This window comes from Rhincodon typus, chromosome 9, assembly GCF_021869965.1.
Source record: "Rhincodon typus isolate 14 chromosome 9, sRhiTyp1.1, whole genome shotgun sequence".
Lineage (NCBI taxonomy): Eukaryota > Metazoa > Chordata > Chondrichthyes > Orectolobiformes > Rhincodontidae > Rhincodon > Rhincodon typus.
In genome coordinates this window covers 73,821,415-73,833,835 of record NC_063340.1, presented here as the reverse complement: position 1 = coordinate 73,833,835, position 12,421 = coordinate 73,821,415, and the positions used below count along the sequence as shown (strand labels likewise).

The following is a 12,421-nucleotide window of genomic DNA, read 5'->3' as shown; positions in this document are numbered from 1 at the left end:
GTCACCAAACACCAGTTTGTTTCCTCAAGGAGTAGTAATTCATGTAAGTTGTTCATGTACTCATCTAAGTTAAGAAATAGAGGCACTTCACAGTCGTCAAGAACTCCAAAGCCAGCTCATGTTTGCTCAGTCTATAGAGTTTTCTGTCTGATTCCTTAACCAGTGCTTCCAAATTACAGTGCAAAATTTCACTGAGGTAATTACATTGGAACACATGAGGGGCTTAGAAAAAGTAGGTAAAGAGAAATTATCATTGGCAGAGGGGTCAAAATTAGAAGAGAAAATTTATGGTGATAAGCAGAAGAACCAAAAGCACCAGAAATAAAACTATCACGCATTGAGTTTGAGAATTTGCGAAGAGCTTCATTACTTAGGTTGGAATGTGGAACTCACCATTATAGGCAGTCCCTGAGGCAAGGACCTTAGAAGCATTTAAGTTTGTTAAACTTCATCTCTAAATTATTGTTTAAAGTCTGCCCCTCTGACCAAGATTGTATGACAAGTCTTAGTTCCTCTGCAATAGCACAAGATGTCTAACTGGAAAGGAACATGTCTTGGTGTGCATATTTTTTAAACTACTAATAATCACCAATAAACACCCATGTAGTCAACTAAATATGTATTAAATATAATTATTTAAATATTTTAATATATGATAATATTTATTATATAATAATTATATAATAAAAATGTATTTTATAATTATATATGTACAAGCAAACCTCAAACTTAATATTGATTCCAGAAGGTTGTAAAGTGTTAAGTTGTGAGAGGAGATATTTTTCCATTGTTGTTCTGTTGGGCTACATTGTAAAATTGTATGAGGCCAAGGACAGTGGAAGTCTGCAGAGATTTCAAGTAATGGGAAACCATTGAGAACAATTGGTATCTGTGGCCCCAGATGGTAGAAAGGATGGGGACTGCATAGGAAGGCTCGATGGGGAGGCTCTGTGGGATGTTTGGCTACAATTAAGGAATTGATCAGGATATTGGAATGGTGAAAGAGGAAGATATGTTTGGTGGTGGCATTGTGATGAATGTGGCAGAAATGGCACTGGATAATTCATTGAACAGGCCAGTGGGAGTGTAGGCTTGGACTAGGGCAGCTCCCTTATGGTACTGGGAGGGAAGAGAAAGAGTGGACTGTGGGGAATGGGGCACAGATTTGGCTGAGGGTCCTATCAACAATGGTGGAGGAAAATCCTTGGCTGAGGAAAAAGGAAGATTTATTGAAAGCAATGATGAGGAAAGTGACTTCATTACAATAGATGCTCAGGAGACAGAAAAAATAAGAAATAGAATAGAGTCCCATCAAAACATCAGAACAATTTGGAAGAAGTGTAAGGTTTAGGAGCTGTAGCAGTTGCTCGGCTTATATTGGCCATTAGCACATTCCTAGAAATGGAGATCTGCAAAATGGAGATAGAAGCTGCAAAAGGGAAGAGAAAAATCAGAGATGTGAAGTCAAGGAAAGGTGGAAGTTAAGATGCAAAGTTGATTCAATTTTCCAGTTTGAGATAATGGCAGAAAAGGACACTGATACATTATCGAAGTACCAGAAAAAGAGGCCAGGGAGGGGACCTGTGTAGGACTGGAACAAAGAATGTTCTACTTATCTCACAGAAGAATGTGCATGGCAAGGATCTACATGGGGCTTCTTAGCAAACAATTTCATTTGGAAGAAATGACTGGAGTTAAAGGGGAAATTGTGAATTATTAAAACAAGCTCAGCCAGGCAGAGGAGAGTGGTGTTCGAGGATGGGAAAATGTAGGACGTTCAATCAATGTAGAAGCAGAAAATCCTCAGGCCATCTTGGTGTGGGATGAAGGTGTAGGGAGCGTGGACGTACATGATGAATAATAAACAGTTAGGCTGGGTAAGTGGGAAACATTAACAGTTGTTGAGGGCATCAAAATTTCACACAAGATCTGAGCGCATGGACAACCCAAAGATTATGAAACAGGGATTCCTTACTCCACTGGCATCAGCTCTTTACAAAGAGGGTGAAATTATGGTAAAACTCAGAAAGCAGAGTGTTTACATGGAATTAAACCTGTAGTTCACAACTGATTGAGCAAATCCTTTGTTTTTCTCCCTTTCTCCATGAGGCCTCTTTCTTCCAAAGACACCCTTTTCTCTACAGAGGGGCCACTCAAACTACTGAACTCCCCTGCTCAGTGCACTCCCTTACCATTGCTGCCTGTTGCTGTATGCCCCATTGAACAGAAAAATTGCTGGAAATACTCAGCAGATTAGGCTGCAGTTGTGAAGAGAGAAACAGAGTCAATCTTTGATGTTGATGACTTTTCCCCTTGTAAATTCATTATTAGCAAGTGATGTTGGTATGACAGATCCAGTTGGGAGTTAAAGATCTTAAACTGATACTTATTCTCTGACAGCTTGTAGAGGTAGATGACACTGGAACATCTTCACAGAGTGCATAATCCTACTCTTTCCATGGTTTCCTGAAATTCACCTGATGAGATTTAGTAATGGGAATAGTTGCCCTAGATCAGGCGCAAGATACAGAGCAGCGGAGGTACGGTGACTCAGTCTAAGCATAATTAATTATTATTTTCAATTTTTCAGACCGACAATAGAAATTCAAGCGTGAAGTCTTTTTTTTCAAATAAAAGCCTAGGAAAGACATTCAGTAATCATCACAGGTGTTTGGTTGTGTGTAGAATCATCCAAAATCTTTCTTATAATATTGTCAATCAATAATCACTTCATTTAATTGCCTACAACCAATATATTCTTGTTAGAAAGCATTTCTTTCCATTACATTTCCTAAGCATCTACCTGTTCTCCCATTTGACATCTCCAGTGCAATCTCTCAGTGACCTCTTCGATAAAGTCAGGCAGAATACAGTGAGATTTATTTCTTTGTCATAGAGATCATGATCCAGTCACTCGCTCATAAATAGCATTTGATTATGGTATGGCAGAGTTGGTATACAGTTGAAGGCCATGAACTGATGGCACTCATTCTCTGTCAGTTTGAGGTGGTAGGTAACTGTGGAGCTTCCCTGCTGTGGATGGGTAATTTTACACATTCTATTAATTTACTGAAAGTCCCCAGGTGAGATGTGGGCGTTAAGGGCAGAAATAACAGAACAGTTGGCTTGGATCAGAAAGCAAGATACAGCTCAGTGAAGGCATGCTGTCTCAATCTGCGTACATTCTTATTTAATTCTGTGAATCTACCCCAAGCTTAATTCTTAAATTCCTCAAACCCAGCCTGGATGAAAACCTGATTTAGATATGGCAAAAAAAAAATTACTCCATTCAGACTACTAGGAGTGCCTCAGGTTTGAAAGAAAAAATGGCTGATTCTCTAAGGATTTATTTTCTATGTCTAAATATCCTTGAATGTCATCAGCCTTCTTAGAGCAATTGCATTCTGGCAGTTCTCTTTAGATTTTATCAATGGGTCATAAATGATCAAATTAATTGGATTTTACATGGTGAGATTTAAATTCATGTCCTCTTGGTGAGCAGTTCTACTATAACCAATTGATGCTGCATTTAATCTGAATGCAGATAGTCATATTCCCTTCAGACAATGTGACAGAGGAAGATATTAATTTACTTGGGCTCGGGCTTTTACCGAGAAGATTCCAGAAAAGCTTCATTGACGTGCTTGTTTTAGAGCTTCTTTAAGGGAGGTTTACCAATATCTTCTGGTATTTTGCGTACCTGGCATGCAGTAAGTGACTATATTAATTTGATGCCCACAAAACTTACTCTTGGTGTTCATCTGGGGTTAGCAGTTAGATGTCAATGGGCCACAGCTGAATACTTTCTGGGCCATTGTAATTAGATTGCACGCAATGAAAATCTCAAATAGTTTCGCCAAACTGATTGAATTCCACATAAAACTATCATTGTAAAATATCACTCTTGAAACTCAGTTATCCGTATAGCTTGACTTATGTTCTCTCTTTTTTTGGCTTTATATACGAACACCAAACATTGCCAACTTGCATTTTTCTTTGTACACTGTTTAAATTTTACCTTTTTGCTGAGTATCTTTGCTTCTGCGAAGTCTTCAGCACTGAAATATTTGTGCATATTCTAGATAGAATGTGTTTTTGAGGAGACTTTCAAATAGGTGGTTCTTGAACTGTTGTAGCCCATTTAGTATACAGAGTCATAGAGGTGTATGGTATGGGGACAGACCCCTCAGTCCAAATCATCCGTGCCGACCAGATATCCTCAATAAATCTAGTCCTATTCGCCAGCATTTAGCCCATATCTTGCTAAACCTTCCTATTCATGTATTAATCCAGGTGCCTTTTATATGTTGTAATTGTACCAGGCTCCACCACTTCCTCTGGTAGCTTATTCCATAAAAGCACCAACCTCTTCATGAAAACGTTGTCCCTTAGGTCCCTTTTAAATCTTTCCCTTCTGAACTTCAACTTATGCCATTTAGTTTTGCAATCCCCTACCCTGGGGAAAAGACCTTGCCTATTTACCCTATTCACGCCCCTTATGATTTTATAAACCTCTATAAGGTCACCCCCTCAGTCTCCAATGCTCTAGGGAAAATAGCCCCAGCCTATTTAGTCTCTCCCTATAGGTCAAACCCTCCAACCCTGGCAACATCCTTGTAAATCTTTTTTGAACCCTTTCAAGTTTCACAACTTCCTTCCTATACCAGGGAGACGAGAAGTGCATGCAGTATTCCAGAGGTGGCCTAACCAATGTCCTGTACAGCTGCAACGTGACCTCCCAATTCCTATACTCAGTGCGCTGATCAGTAAATGCAAGCATTCCAAATGCCTTCTTCACTATCCTATCTATCCGCAGCTCCACTTTCAAGGAGCTGTGAAGCTGCACTCCAAGGTCTCTTTGTTCAGCAACACTGCCTAGGACATTACCATTAAGTGTATAAGTCCTGCCCTGATTTGCCTTTCCAAAATGCAGCACCTCACACTTATATAAATTAAACTGCATCTGCCACTCCTTGGCCCATTGGCTCATCTGATCAAGATCCCTTTGTACTCTGAGATAACTTTTTCGCTGTCCACTACACCTCCAAATATGGTGTCATCTGCACACTTGCTAACTACAATCTCCTATGTTCACATGCAAATCATTTATGTAAGTTGTGGACCCAGCACCAATTCCTGTGGCACACCTCTAGTCACAGGCCTCCAGTCTGAAAAGCAAATCTCCACCACCACCTCTGTCCCCCACCTTCGAGGCCAGTTCTGTGTCCAAATGACTAGTTATCCCTGTATTCCATGTGAGCTAACCTTACTAATCAGTTTATTGTGAGAAACCTTGTCAAACGCCTTAGTGAAGTCCATATAGATCACATCCACCGCTCTGTCTTCATCAATCCTCTTTGTTACTTCCTCAAAAAGCTTAATCAAGCTAATGAGACGTGACTTCTCACGCACAAAGCCATGCTGACTATCCCTAATCATTCCTTATCTTTCCAAATACGTGTAAATCATATCTCTCAGGATTCCTTCCAACAACTTGCCCACCACCAATGTCAGGCTCACCAGTCTATAGTTCCCTGGCTTTTCCTTACCACCTTTCTTAAATAGTGCACCACGTTAGCCACCTCCAGTCTTCTGGCACATCACCTGTGGCTATCGATGACGCAGATATCTCAGCAAGGGGCCCATCAATCCGTTCTGTCGCTTCCCACAGCGTTCTAAGATACGCCTGATCAGGTCCCGGGGATTTATCCACTTTTATGCGTTTTAAGACATCCATCCCCTCCTCCTGTGTAGTATGGACACTTTTCAAGATGTCACTGTTGATTTCCCCAAATTCTCTATCTTCCATATCCTTCTCCATAGGAAACACTGATGCAAAATACTCATTTAGTATCTCCCCCATCTCCTGCAATTCCACGTATAGGTGGCCTTGCTGATCTTTAAGGGGCTGTATTCTCTCGTTAGTTACCCTTTTGTCCTTAATGTATTTGTAGAATCCCTTTGGATTCTCCTTAACCCTTTTTGCCAAAGCTATCTCATGTCCCCTTTTTGCTCTCCTGATCTCCCTCTTAATTATACTGCTACTGCCTTTATACTCTCCTAGGGATTCACTCGATTTCTGCTGTCTATACCTGTCATATCCTTCCTTCTTTTCTTGACCAAAACCTCAATTTCTGTAGTCATCCAGCATTCCCTGCACCTACCAGCCTTGTCCTTCACCCTAACAGAACATATTGTCTATTGACTCTCGTTATCTCATTTTTGAAGGAGTCCCGTTTTCCAGCCGACCCTTTACCTGTGAACATCTGCCCCCAGTCAACTTTTAAAAGTTCCTTCCTAATGCCATCAAAATTGGCCTTCCTCCAATTTAGAACTTTAACTTTTGGATCTGGTCTATTCTTTTCTGTCACTATTTTAAAACTATTATGGTCACTGGCCCCAAAATGCTCTGCCACTGACACCACAGGAACCTGCACTGCCTTACTTCCCAAGAGTAGGTCAAATTTTTCACCTTCTCTGGTAGGTACATCCACATATTGAAACAGAAAATTTTCTTACCACTTAACAAATTCCTTTCCATCCAAGCGCTTAACATGATGGCAGTTATAGTGTATGTTTTGAAAGTTAAAATCCCCTACCATAACCACCCTATTATTCTTCCAGATGACTGAGATCCCCTTACAAATTTATTTCTGAATTTCCTGCTGACTATTGGGAAGTCTAGAGTACAATCCCAATAAGGTGATCATCCCTTTCTTATTTCATAGTTCCACCCAAATAATTTGTCTGGACGTTTTCCCAGGAATATCCTCCCTAAGTATAGCTGTAATGTTATCCCTAATCAAAAACGCCACTCCCCCTCCTGTCTTTCCCCCCTTTCTCTCCTTCCTATTGCTTCTATACCCTGGAATGTTAAGTTGCCAGTCCTGTCCATCCCTGGGACACGTCTCTGTAATTGCTTTGATATTCCAGTCCCATATTCCCAACCATGCCCTGAGTTCATCTGCTTTACCTGTTAGGCCTCTTGCATTGAAATAAATGCAGTTTAATTTATGAGCCATACCTTGTTCTCTGCTTTTTTCCTGCCTGACATGACTGTTTGACTTGCTCCTTTTCCCAGCTGCACCAGACTGATGGCTTTCCTCACTGTCTCCCTGGGTGTGGCATGTACTGCCTGAAAATGTGGTGGAGGAATATTCAATTGATGCATTTATGAGAGCATTGGATGATTATTTAGATCAAAACAGTTTGCAGTGTTCTGGGGAAAAGGCAGGAGATATGTAAGTTAAATTCTCAAAGAACTGATGCAGGCATGATAGGCAAATGGCCTTTTTCTGTCCTGTAACAATTCTGTGTTATTGTCCTTCAGTCTTTTCCTAAATTTAGTGCATATTTGGTCTGTTCTTTTTCATTTCATGGAAAACTGATATCAACCTTCACAAATCGCAACTTACTGTGATTGACTTATTTTTAAGATGTTTGCTCTGGGGGACAAAAGCTTTCTGCTGGTTGATACCTTAAAAAAAGCGAGCAAAATGTCTCGTATAGTATGTTGGTCTAATGTTAGTTTAAAACCAACATGGAAGCTTACAGTGCTACAGAATATTTGGCTACCAGTGCAAAACTGGGTTTTGTAAGCTAAATGGTGCACAAATCACCTAGGTATAAATTTTCATAAAAGCAAGAGGACCTGATTTGGGAATTCCTGCCCACATTCCTGCTGTGCTGGTGGTTTCTGTCTGTGTATGCCTAGGGTGCAGCTAAGAGGGCCACATCCTGCAGTCTCAACCTGGTCTGCTCCATTACGGTGAGGGGTTGGGGGCAAGGAGAGAGTGTAGCATCTCAGACCACCCCCCAACTTTTCCCAACTTGAGCTTCCCCAGAGTAGCAAAAAATCTGATTGCAGTGTCTCCCGGTATTTGGCCTAACTGTCCATGCAGGTGTTTATCCACTATAGAAGTGCCCTTTCCCCTTTTTTCAGCCAAACCTATCAATGCATCTTCCTGTTCCTTTATCTCCACTATGTTTGTCCAGAATTTCTTCAGATGCAGTTGTTAGCAATCCTTCTTTATTTTTCTTCCTTCTGATGGCAGTCTTGAAATGACATAATGACTTCTGAAAAAGTGCAACTGGTTCCACACCTAGATTAACACCAGTTCCAGTCAACATGTATTGAAGAATTGTAACAGTGTTCTGAATTTAATAATAGCAGCACAGTGCTATCATTGAAAAAACATGCGGATGACACTGTGGTACATGATTTAGTGCGAATGGAATGGTCAACATTTTTGATGGTATTTCAAAGCACTTTCAATATAATGCTATATTTGCAGAGAGTTCCTCAGTGCAGCTACCCCACCCCAAAGTCTGGTTGGAAAATGAGATAGTGGCTGAAATCTGGGCTTGAATTAGATGGATGGAAAGGCAATGCAGTCACATTTGATGATGAAGTCATTGCTGAGGACTGTCTGGGTCAATGTTGGGAAAAAGGCTGTTAAGTTGAGCTTGTGTTTGATTTGTGATGAGGCTGACGCATGGAATAGAGGTCTGTGCATGATCTGGTGTGTACTTACTTTCAGACTCTGTTCTTGTCTTTTTTAGTGTTGAACTGGTTGATTGTCTTCAACTGTTGTCCTTTATTAGTGATCTGGACATAGTCATATGAAAGTAATTCCAACACTTTATTCACACTATATACGCTATTACGGTCTGATACAGCATGGTCCTTCTCTAACACACTCCATCTTAGACCTTCTCTCTGAGTGAACACTCTATTTCATCACCACATCATCAAGTTACATCACTGTCAGATTTATATTCACCCTACACTCCTGAGTATTTTTCTCCATTTTCCCTCTTTCCTAACACAATGTAGAATTGCATAGAATTTACTCTAGAGGATCATGCCATTCAGCCCACAGCTGATCAATATTCTATACATGCCTTCTTTGCCACCCAACTCTGCCTCACCCATTTACATTCCAACCTATAAGTGTATCCTTCTATAAATATATTTTTCCAGTAAGCTTATCGAGTTGCTCCTTAAATACTCTAATGCTCTTTGCCTCAATAATCCTTCGTAATAGTTATCATTCCACATTCTAACCATTCTCTGGGTAAACACATTTCTTTTGAATTCCTTGTTGGATTCACTAGTGACTAATGTATATGCAAGTCCTCTTATGTTCAGTGCCCTTCCCACAAATAGAAACCTCTTGTCAAGAATAAACGAAGGACAAAATAACAAACCGAAAACAAAGATGTGCATATTGTTAAAAATAATACATGAGGCTTTTATCAGAAATGACAGTATAATTCCTGGATTTCAAATTCATGGTCTTGTGATCAGTCCTTCTGTTGGATTGCAGCCTTTGAACATATTGTTGTGTATCTTTTATCCTTTTTGTTGAAGTACCTGTGCTTATCCCCTTGGCTTGGCTGATGTAATGCAATTTGATTTTCCCATGAAAACGTTTTGCAGCTTTGTTTTTTGCTCTGTGGACATAAGATTTTATATTGTGAAGGACTGTGAATGCTCATCTTCAAATAACAAATGGACATGCATATTATGCAGCAGAAATAAAGAAAGTGTTGCCAATATAAGTGATAAAATGTTGAATATTTAACGTCCAGACAAGCTGGAGGCTCTATCAGCACAGAAATCTAGGGAGCATTTCTTCAGCAATTTTATTATGATTTCATTTTTTGTTTTTGCCTTTCATGATTTTTTTTCTGCTTTGTTTTAGCACATCAGGGTCAAAGAAATGTAATTCTGAAAAATGGAAAACTCAGTTTAAATCATGCCCATAGGATGAAAGGAAGATTTATGTTTGTACAACAATCAAAGTACTATGTACACAACTTTTTTTGAGAGTAATCGTTATTCTAAAGTTGGAAACATGGCAGCCAATTTGTACATACTATAGTGAGCGACAACATTTGGCATTGATATAGTGCCTTTATAAATTTATTCCAGCAAGGCCAGCATTTGTAACCCATCCCTAATTGCCCTTGAATCAAGTGGCTTGTTAGATCATTTCAGATGGCAGCTAAGAGTCAGCCATTTGGCTTTGCAGACCTATCTCGACCTGGTAGGGATGATAGATTTAAAAAACCTGAAAGAACTGCGGATGCTGTAAATCAGGAACAAAAACAGAAATTGCTGGTAAAGTTCAGCAGGTCTGACAGCATCTGTGAAGAAAAAATCAGAGTTAACGTTTCAGGTCCGGTGACCCTTCCTCAGAACTTAGGATGATAGATTTCCTTCCGGAGAGGACACGAATGGAGCAGATGAATTTTTACAACAGTCGATTATAGTCTATTGGTCATTATTACTGAGTCTAACTTTTAAATTCCAAAACATTTAAAGTCTACCAGCTACCATAGTAGGAGGTTCTTGTATAACAGTGGTAGTGTCCCTACCTCTGGACCAAGAGACCTGGGTTTATGTCCCACCTGTGCCAGTGGTATGTAATAACATCTCTGAACAGGTTGTTTAATAAAAAAAGCAAGCAGCTACCATGGTGGGATTCTAACAAAGTGCATACATTCACAGGCCTTCCCCAGGAACATTATCAAGTTGAATTTTGATGCCAAATATTGTGAGGTATCAGACAGCTAACCTGGTTTGGTCAAACAGGAATGCTTGAAGGAATGACTGGCAGTCTTTCAAATCAACGTCACAATGATTGGAAAAACTATTTTAATGATGCTGGCTTAGGGATAAAACCTGACCAAGACGTGAGGTGAACACTTCTGCTTTTCATCAAGCTGATGCCATTGGATCTTCTGAGAGGCCAGATGGGACTTGTTTAATGTCTCATCAGAAAGAAGATGGTGCACTCCTTTTGAACTACATTGAAGTGTAGATCTTGTCCACTTACATTAATTCTCCAGATTATGTATTCAAGTTTCTGGGATGGGAATTATGCTCATGATGGAGAGTGTTAGCACTGAAAGGTTAAAGGTAAAAAGGCCTTCCACCTGAAACTGGCTCGCACTCTATATAATTACATCGAGGTCTCTATTTTGAGTTGGTAGTGCTCCATCGATGTTTTGTTTTGTTAAGAATAAAAAGGACAGTGAAGAATAAATGGTCTACAAGAAATGAACATAAAACATATAAGGGATCTTACTGAAGTGCCATCAGGATTGTGATTGTGAAAAGAGCAGAGGATTTTAGGATGTGCTTCAGTCAGAACTTGTGTACCAAACTATAGGTTAGCTCTGGACAGTAATTTCCAACAGGTTTCAGTTAGGAGCATACAAGATAGAAGCAGAAGTAGACTATTCAGCATCTCAAGTGCTGCACCACTGAATCGATCAAATCTGACCTGTTTGTTCTTGAATTCCACATTCCAATCTATATCTGATAACCTCATATTCCCCTGCCTGACAAGAATTCATCGAGTTGTGTCCAGTTGTGTATTCACTGCCTTGTCAAGTCCATTCAGAATTTTATAGACTACAATCAAATTGCCCCTCACACTTCCAAACTCCAAATCTAACCTGTCTAATCTTTCCTTCTATGACAATCTGCTTATTCCAGGAAATTTTCTGCCTGTCCTTGACAAAAGCAAGCCTATTTTATTTTAATAACAAGGCACCTGGGAGTCCTCAAATAAAAACAAAGTAGTACAGATGCTTAAAGTCCAAAGTAAAAAATAAAGTTTGTCCTTTCTTTCCCGGACAGCAAAGAGCAGAACTGCTGGAGAGGACTCCATAAAGCTTGGGGTCACCTTCTTCTTGGTCTGTGACATTTCCATAGGGGAGTGGGCAGGTAAGCCCTGCCATGTTCCTGGTTTACAGTGAGTGCAGGGCTGGCCTGGAGGCTTAAGGTATGAAGCCCAAACCTTCAACCCAGGAGGGCCCAACAGGGGCATGAAGTTGCTGCTTGTTGTGGCAGCTTCCTTCTCAGAAAGTGACGTTTAACTGCTCCACCAACTTCTTCCTTTCTCAAGATGACTCCTTGTTTGTTGAATCAGGTTGTGGAAGGTGCAGCAAACTCTGCGATGCCTGTATCTGATCCTCTGTCACAGATGTACTACATTGCACTGTTTGACTGGTACAGGCAGTGCCTGAATCTCAATGTCATGGGGCCTGTGGTCTACAATGACCCTAGTGGAAACACATGCAATGTTGTATCTCTCCTTGGCATTATCTGAGAATTCCTGATAGGTATCGTCAGTCATATTTTAATGGGTAGCCCTTGTCACTCCAATCATCTTGGTATGTTTTGAGGATGTTGTTCAGCTCTTGTGGTCACAGATGAACTGCCCCTTCAGGGAGTAGAACCTTTCCCTATTTGTGAACACGGCTAGTTGTGGATAAGAGATAACAAGGTGTAGAGCTGGATGAACACAGCAGGCCAAGCAGCATCATAGGAGCAGGAAGGCTGACGTTACGGGCCTAGACCCTTTCTGATGAAGGGTCTAGGCCTGAAACATCAGCCTTCCTGCTC

General features: G+C 40.4%; 1 protein-coding gene across 1 annotated transcript in view; it reads left to right on the top strand.

Moving 5' to 3' along the window:
* Positions 1-12,421, top strand: part of ryr2a (ryanodine receptor 2a (cardiac)) — a 450,194-nt gene that overhangs the window by 126,574 nt on the left and 311,199 nt on the right. The gene's annotated exons all lie outside the window — the stretch shown is intronic.